Genomic DNA, 8,551 nt, shown 5'->3' on the forward strand with positions numbered 1-8,551 from the left:
AGACAAGAAATTACTACGTTTAAGCCACTTAGCTTGTGGTACTCTGTCAGAGCAGTCCCAGGAAATGAATACGGGAACTGTTTATACTTTGAGATGCTAACAAAGGTATTTTCTTCCTCTAGGTAACTTTTGATCCATTCATTCATATATTAAATATTGATTAGAATACAGCTGTGTCGGGTGCTGTGGCCACAGAAGTGTACCAGACACCCTGCCTTCACGGGACTTTCAGTACGGAGAGGAGACAGACATTGAACAAACCAGTGAATACACAGGGAATGTAGCGAGAGGTGGGTGACAAGAGTGATGGAGAAAAGTAGCGAAGGGCAACAAAATAAAAGGAGGCGCTGTTTTGGGTCAGTGGTGAGGGAAGGCCCATCTGAAGAGGTGGCATTCAAGCAAAAGACTTGACTAAAAAGACTGAATTTGTGTGGCCACAAATTCAAAAGAGAAGAGGATGCCAGGCAAAGCGGGGAGCAAGAGAAAGGCTGGAAGTTGCTCGGAATAATGTTCTTGGAACAACAAGGTATGCAATGTAGCCTGCCACTTCTTTTTCTTTTCTTTCAATGTAGCAGGGATTTTTTTTTTAATACTGAAAGTTGTTAAGACTTCCAGTTGACTAGAGGAGGTGTCTCCTTAGCTACTTCAAACAGGTCTACTCCTGGCTGGTATGGCTCTCTCAAGGTTGAAGGAAAGGCAGGGTGTAGCAAAGTGCGGGAGAAAGTGTGCCACAAGGCATATGCAACTGACTCCAGGTCCATGCACAGAAGGGACAATAAAATTCAGCTGACTGCACAGCGGTATTCTCAACTCACTTCTATGGGCGTTACCTGAAAGGCACCATGGTGGATACGTGCGTGTTTTGACTGTCCAGCACTTGAATCTCCTCCCCAGATTATGTGGAATCACACCTGTATGAGTCTTTGCAGGAAAGGTCCCTTACTTGTTCTTCCTCACTCCCTGGGCCTGGAGAAAGTGAGCCACTTGAGTGCTCCCATCTGGAAACAGCACTCAGGGATTGGCCCTTGGCATGCTGAAGCTGGAGGCAGTGAAAGCCCCATAATTCTCCTGGGAAGGGAAGGAGCCTGGCATAGAGCTGGGCTTTGTGTCCAGATGGCAGCAACACCAGTGGTGGTGTCTAGGGACCAGTGGCGATGCCAGGACTCTATCTTACTCTCGTGACAGACTGATCTTTGGTCAAGTACCAGCACACTGGATTCTTCCATTTCCAAACCAGTAAGCTCCTTTTCAACTTAAGTTATCTAGAATCAATTCGCTTAACTGACTGGTTTGCAACCAGGAGCCCCGACTGGTTTTAGCACAGTTTCTGAGTTGTCAGTTTCTCGGTTCTGAGCTAACAGTACTGAATATTGTTTCATCATTCTTGGTCACTATTGTTTGGAGCTTAGATATTAGAAACTGAAAAAGTAAGTTGCAATAAAAGTGAACAAGGGTAATTAGGTTATGTGAGGGAAAAAAGCTAACATATCTCCAAGTCCTTGGCGAGACTGACCGTGTGCTGAATATTAAACAGCACACCTGTTCTGCAACTACATTACACAGCACAATGGTGACATCCAGTGTCAGCTGGCTAAATCTCAGGTGACTGTGCAGTTTACCTGAACATAACAGTGTTTCAAAAGCCATGCATGTTAGCCCTGAGCTCAAGTAATAATAACACTGTTTTCAAGTAATAATCTAAGATTTTTTAAGCAGAATTAATTTTATTCATTTGTGACACTCATATGTATACAAACATATATCTACATCATGACCCATGCTATAGAAAGCTCTTAGATATGAAATAAAAGCTATTTCATTTTTTAAAAGGATCAAAACATTGGCACAAATACAATATACAAATAATTGCAATTGACAAACACTGTGCCATTTACTAAAAATCATTTTCCCTATATTGTCAAAATTGATCATTACAATATACTGTGCTATATCTATTATCTGTATATCTGTGGCTATATTTAAATCCACCCATATACATAGGTATAATGCAACCAAGTCACAGAAAAGTGATATAAATTTTTCAGGGTCATAAACTGACCTCTCCACTTGAGCCCAGGTGAAGTGACCTTAAATCCAGGTATCTTTGTAATGAAATAATCTATCTTCATAGTTCATTGGCATAATTTGAAATTTTGAAAACAGCTGAAGATTTCACCTAGTGCCCAGTATAGCAGCTAAACTACAAAAGGTACAAATCACATGAATCCATTCCAATTTGGGGAAGACTAGGGAAAAGAGACCAGAGCCTGCTGAGTGCCTACTATATTCAAGCTAGAGTTTGCTGCCTTTAATAATCCTCATAAACACCCTGAGAGGTTGGTGTCATTATTCCCATTTTACAGATGAGGAAATGAGGCTGAGCAAGATTAAGCAAAGACAGCTAGTTAATGATGGTCGTGGATCGCAAGCCGTAAGTCTCCTGGCTCTTTCCAACTTACTACCTTGCTTTCTGCTGAATTCTGAATGGGTTTCTAAGTCTAATTTCTTAGGCCCAAGTTAGTATAGTAGTCAGGTCACTAAGTAACAGTCAATTTACTCCTGCTGTGAGCTCCCCAGTGTGTCCTTTTGAAACATGAGCAGATGTTTCTGTCTCAGTAGATTTATTCCACGAACCGAAGCAGTATGGCTTCATGGTGTAAAAAACAGTGGGTTCGGACCACAGCTTATTGAGGACATTTGATTACAGGACATCACTTGGAAGTGTCAATGTCTAAGCTCAGCTGTCCCCTCACTATCCACCCTCCACCACCCACCCCCAATCAGTCAACTATTCTTTCTGCTCTGACCTCAGTTAACAACCCAGAAGCCGCTTACGACTTATCAGTGAAGAGAAAATGAAAAGCAGCACACATTAATGATATATATCTGAGTCATGGGTAAATTTACAAGGAAGGTGCCCTTTTGGAAAATTTCTGTTGTGGCTTTATAAAATATTTGAAGAGTGGAGGGCTCAGGAATCTACTGCATGTCTTTAGCTTCTGAAACTCATCTTGGAATAGTTTCGCTTCAACATAATTTCCTTCATTGAAAAAATTATCTACTGAGGGGGCAAGACAGAAAATACCAGGTTTGAATGAGGATGTAGAACACCTGGAACTCCTGTCTGTTGCTGACAGGTATGCAAAAGGGGCAGCCATGTTGGAGAGCCCTTAGGCTGTTTCTTATAAAGCTATGCACACACTGTACAACCCAGCAATCCCACTTCTAGGTATCTACCCAAGGTAAATGAAGCTCTATGTTCCATAAAGCACAAATGTTTCTATTTGCCAAACACTGGGAAAAATTCAAATATTCATCCACAGGTTGAATCTCAGTCATCAATAGGGAAGAATGAACTACTAGGGCAACTGGGTGGCTCAGTTGGTTAAGCGTCCAACTCTTGATTTTGGCTCAGGTCATGATCTCACAGTTTGTAGTATTGAGCCCCACGTCAGGCTCTGCGCTGACAGTGTGGAGCCTGCTTGGGATTCTCTCTCTGCCCCTCCCCTGCTTGATTGCTCTCTCAAAAAAATAAATAAACATTAAAAAGAAAGAACGCGTGCATGTCCCCACCAATTTCAGAGCATATAAAAGTGGGAAGGGCGATGACAGGTTCTTGTAAATGGTATATGACTCTTAGAAGACATTTGGAATGACACTGTCAGTGGAAGCCTAGAAAAATGCACTTCTTCTAGAAGTTTTTGAACCTTACCAAGTTAAAAAAAAAAAAAAAAAGACATTACCAGTGGAGACTGATTAATTCATCCAATCACAGATCATCAAAACCACAGTGTTCTCACCCAAGGGATTTCAGCAAGTTGTTCCGGTATTTCAAGCAGAAAGAAGAAGAAGAAGAAAAAAAAAAAAACGAGTTCTATTCAGCACATTCAGCTTTGGAAAACTACATTATTTAATCTAAACTATCTTTCAAATTTTAGAATTTTAAAAATAAAATCCTTTGCATTCCAAGTCATCAATAAAATCAACCTTTAAATTATATTAATGTTCTTTTTTCCCCAACAGGAAAGTGTAATGTCAGCAGTAACTTCCACGCATGAAGAGACATTGTCTTCTCTTGAGTTTCACAGAATCTGCCAACTTTGACTAGAAGGGTTTCTACTCAACCGGAGAAATCCTTCTAAGAGGATCTTTAAGCATAAATTGTCAACTGTAACCTAAGAATGCATTTGCTGTAGTAGTCCGCACAAAGCAGGGTGAGTGGGGGTTCTGACTGAGCTGCTATTCAAGGTTCCTGATTCCTAAGAGAGGGAAACCAAAGGTCAATGCTTTTGCAGTGCTAGAAATTTCTGATATGCTTTACGTTAAGTGTGCCATTAAAATATGTTATTAGGAAGCACTCATATTTTTGAGAGTACTTCAGTTATCACTGTTAAATAAAACAATCATCAAAATTCGCCCACTCTAAATGCATCATTTGTGAAGAGCAGGTAGCAAAGGAGATGTAGTCTCTTCGCAAATATTAATGTCAAGAGTGAAACATCTTCCGGGCGCCTGCGTGGCTCAAGTTGGTTAAATGTCCGACTTTGCCTCAGGTCATAATCTCACGGTTCATGGGCTGACAGCTTAGAGCCTGGAGCCTTTTTTGGATTCTGTGTCTCCCTCTCTCTCTACCCCTCCCCTGCTCACCCTCTGTCTTTCTCTCTAAAAAAATAAATAAACATTAAAAAAATAAAAAAAGAGTGAAACATCTTCCGAGTCCAACCTAGAATACCAAATGACTCATGCTTTCTGTTCCTTGCACAGGGTTGACTATTTACTCTTTTTGTGGGAGCGTCATAGAAAGATCACAGTTATGGCAAACACAGAAACTATTGGTGTATTCCATACCATGAATATGTTTTTCATAAGTATAAATAAGAGGTTGGACCCTACAATTATTTCACATTATGCTACCATGGAAGCTGGACCGCAGTATCTGTCTTACCACTTAAAGGTAAATGCAGAAATACCTACCCGCTGGTGAACAAAATGTGGGCCAGCTACACCACGGAATGAATATTAGTTAGCAATAAAAAGGAACCAACTACTGATACATGCTACACCTCATGTATGAACCTCAAAAACACTGTTCTACGTGAAGGAAACTAGATGCTAAAGACTATATACGTTTTGTGATCCCATTTGTGTGAAATGTCCAGAAAGTCAAATCAAAAGAGAGAGAAAATAGATCAGTGGTTGTCTGGGAATGGGGTTGAGGATAGTCATAACAAATAGGCAGGTGGAGTCTTTCAGGGATAATGAGAATGTTCTAAAATTGGATGGCAGTGATGGATTGGCCTTTGGTCACAATTCCATAAATTTACTAAAAATCATTGGATTACACACTTGGATATATTTTACAGTATGTAAAGTATGCCTCCAATAAGCTGTTAAAAAAAAAACAGCAACAACAACATCAAGCGAAAATACATTGGGTAAAATAAGTCTTTTCCTCTGGGGTAAAATATAATTGCAGTCATATTTTTCTAATTTATAGGACAAAGTAATCTGATAAGATAGAAGCTTCTCAACTTGAAGTTTCTCATTCATTGATTTATATGCTAAATTACTGGCATCCACAGTGAAAGTTTGGTTTTTATTTAACTGGCATGAAATTGATAGTTAGCTATTTCAGGCTTAATATCTCAATTTTTCTTAATATTAAATCCAGAACACGTGATTTCCAAGTTCTTCCCCAACCTAAGCAAAAGAGAAAAACACTGACCTGAATAAAATATAAGTTCCTTTACAATTTTGAGAGTTGACTATTGAAATCCGTACAGAGTGTGTGATTTGAAGATGATCTAGTTTCAGTTACTGTCAAAATTGATGGATGATCATTGATACGGTTCTTATCTATGAGCTTCAGGTATCCTGGAGGACTCCAGCATTGTGTAAATTCCACAAGGACAGGAATGTGACTTATTTCTTACTTACACAAAGCTGTATCCACCGCCCCCTCCTGACTTGAACTCCGAACACGGTGGCCTACTCAACAGGTGCTCAAGAAATGTGTGAGTGGGCCCACATATGCACCAATTATTGTCTAACACTGAATGTGCTCACACTCTTGCTTTTGTTTTCTACAAACCCATGTAGATGACTGTTTTCCCTCTTCTTAAAACGCAAATTCACTTGAACATGTTATTAAATTGATAATAACATTCTGCCATTATGAACTTTTCTATTGATAAATGGCCTATAATTTTTCTGTAAATATCCCAGTTCAAAAGATTTGAAACCACTCCTTTAAAATACTTTTAGATTCCCTTCAAAACCTTCCGCTCCTTCCTTTTTCAGTCACTATTCCAAACAAATAAATATACACCTAATTTTTCAGCGTCAGTCAGGATTTGGATGGCAACTCAAGCTCGCTGTCCAGCACATTGTAAATCAATCAGCTAACAAATAACATGACTATTATTATTAATTCACCAAATCATAAAGGTGAATGATATAACTGAAATAGTGTCGGTATTTATTTCAAACGTCTCTTTTTAGTTAGTGCAAGTTTATCTACCAAATTTACTTAGCAAATCACAAAGACAGGAACCTTATGAAATTTGCCAGTCTCAGGACCTGTAAGCTGTTTTCATTCTTTCTCTAAGTAGCTGAGCAGCCACCAGGGTATTCCCAGCCTTAGGCACAAATTCCTCTGTGTCAGGGACCTTCACTCTCAAACTCTCAGTGTTGGGGAGGGGTGGGGCTGTGAGAGAGGGAGAGGGAGACAGGCCAGTAAAGGAAACAACAGCACCAATTGTGTCTGCCAGGGTACCTGAGACTCTGGCTCAGATCATATTTCTGAAAAACCAGGCTTCTGCAGAACTGAAGATTTAATAGCATTAGGCAAAATCAAAAGGACAGATTATCTTTTCCCTATTGCAAATGCAGAAGAATTCCCTTTGATGCTTCATTTGGTCTATGGATACCAAGAAAGTAAAGAGAGTTTTGATTCCTAAAATAACAAGGATAGTGTAAGGGTAATCAGACACAGCTTGGGGCTAAACGCTTCTTCTGATCTTACATATGTTTATCCCCCCCCCCCCTCTTCTGAAGAAGGCTGAAAAGCTTACAGCCATGTCTTCACCCAATGCAAAAACTACTTTCGCACTACGCTGCGCTATTCTTCAGTAAGATAATACTGCTCCTTTGCACAACTACCCAGCGCTCTGTAACTTCCAGCTCCACCATCCCACGAGGGTAGCAAACTGTCAACCAGTGGGCAGTTCTCTTTTTGCTACACCGGCGGCTACAGAAGCCAGCACGAATGAACGAAGGGTAAGACAACCACTTTTATTCATTCATCTGTGCTCTTAAACGTTGTGGGCCCAGGTGACCTGTCAAAGCAACCATGCGGGCGTTCCGAGGAGACAGCAAGTCTTCCGGTCCTCCCAGTCGTGGAGACCTCCCGGCAAAGGAGGTCTAACCTAAAACACTGACCTAAATAAATAACCTGTGTGCACCGGGCTAAGGAGGGTTGTTCTTTCTCCGGGGAGGGGGGTGGAGGTGGGGGAAGGCAACTCTTTCTCTTCCAGAGCAGAAACTTCTCAGCCAAGGAATCAGAACCCAGGACACAGAGAGGTTTACAGAAAGGAATATCCTCCTCACCAAGACCGGTGTATGCCCGGGGTGCACTGAGCTGCTCCGAGGGCCCTGGGCGCCCACTCACCTGGGGGGGTGGGGTGGGGAGTGGCCTGGCGCGCGCCACAGGGGCGAGATCGCCGACCGCCGGGGCTCGCCTCCCAGGGAGCGCGCTGAGCCAGTGCGGGGTCCCGGCGCTGCTCTCCCGCCTCCGGCCTGGGTGGGCTCCGTGGGGCGTCGGTGGCTCCTCGGCGTCTAGATTGGGCTCCGCCCCGCAGGGCGCGTCCGGGGCAGAGTTCGGCGCCGGGGAGACTCCGGGGAGGAGCCTGGGCTCCCGCCGCGCCCCGGGGCACCGGCCCTGCTCGGCGCACCCGGGTGTGCGCTCCCCGCAGCCCCCCCACCCCCACGGCCGCCCAGATCCCAAACCCTGCACTCCTCTCCGTAGAGTGATGTGAAGGGGGTATCGCTGCTGCTTTTGAGGGAGGTTCTGTTTGCACTCTCAGTTCGTAAACTTTTGTCTTCGTGGTTTATCATAAAACTTTTGATTGTGGAGTAATTTTAGATTTAAGAAAAAGTTGCAGAGCTAGGACAGACTTCCCTAAACCGCTCAGCCCGTGCCCCCTTGATATTCACACCCCACGTGTGTGTATGTTACACGGGTGCAGGGTACATTTGTCAAAACTATGAAATTAACATTGGCCTGTTGCTATGAACTGAACTCCATCTTACACAGATTTTGCAAGGTTTCCTCCTCTCTGTTTCAGGATCCCCCATCCAGGATTGCACCCCGCATTTAGCGTCTTGTCTTGGTGTGTTAACAGTTTCTGCGTCTTGTTTTTCTTGACGGTTTTAAAGGATTCTGCTAAGCTATATTGTGGATAGCTCTCATTTCGTTTTGTGTGATGTTTTCCTCATGATTAAAGTGTGGTTATGGGTGTGGTGGAGGAAGACCACAGTGGGCAAGTGCCTT

General features: G+C 42.6%; 1 protein-coding gene across 4 annotated transcripts in view; it reads right to left on the minus strand.

Annotated features, from left to right (window-relative positions):
* CCDC68 (coiled-coil domain containing 68) overlaps positions 1-7,850 on the minus strand; it is a 48,888-nt gene extending 41,038 nt beyond the window's left edge. For 2 of the 4 annotated variants that reach the window (XR_008291474.1, XR_008291473.1), the window contains exon 1: positions 3,744-6,987. The gene's annotated coding sequence lies outside the window, so the exon portion shown is untranslated. Of the gene's footprint in view, positions 1-3,743; positions 6,988-7,669 lie in introns of those variants that run through there. The other 2 variants (XM_027069009.2, XM_015079027.3) reach the window with 2 other exon arrangements.
* Positions 7,851-8,551: the final 701 nt, after the last annotated feature.

This window comes from Acinonyx jubatus, chromosome D3, assembly GCF_027475565.1.
Source record: "Acinonyx jubatus isolate Ajub_Pintada_27869175 chromosome D3, VMU_Ajub_asm_v1.0, whole genome shotgun sequence".
Lineage (NCBI taxonomy): Eukaryota > Metazoa > Chordata > Mammalia > Carnivora > Felidae > Acinonyx > Acinonyx jubatus.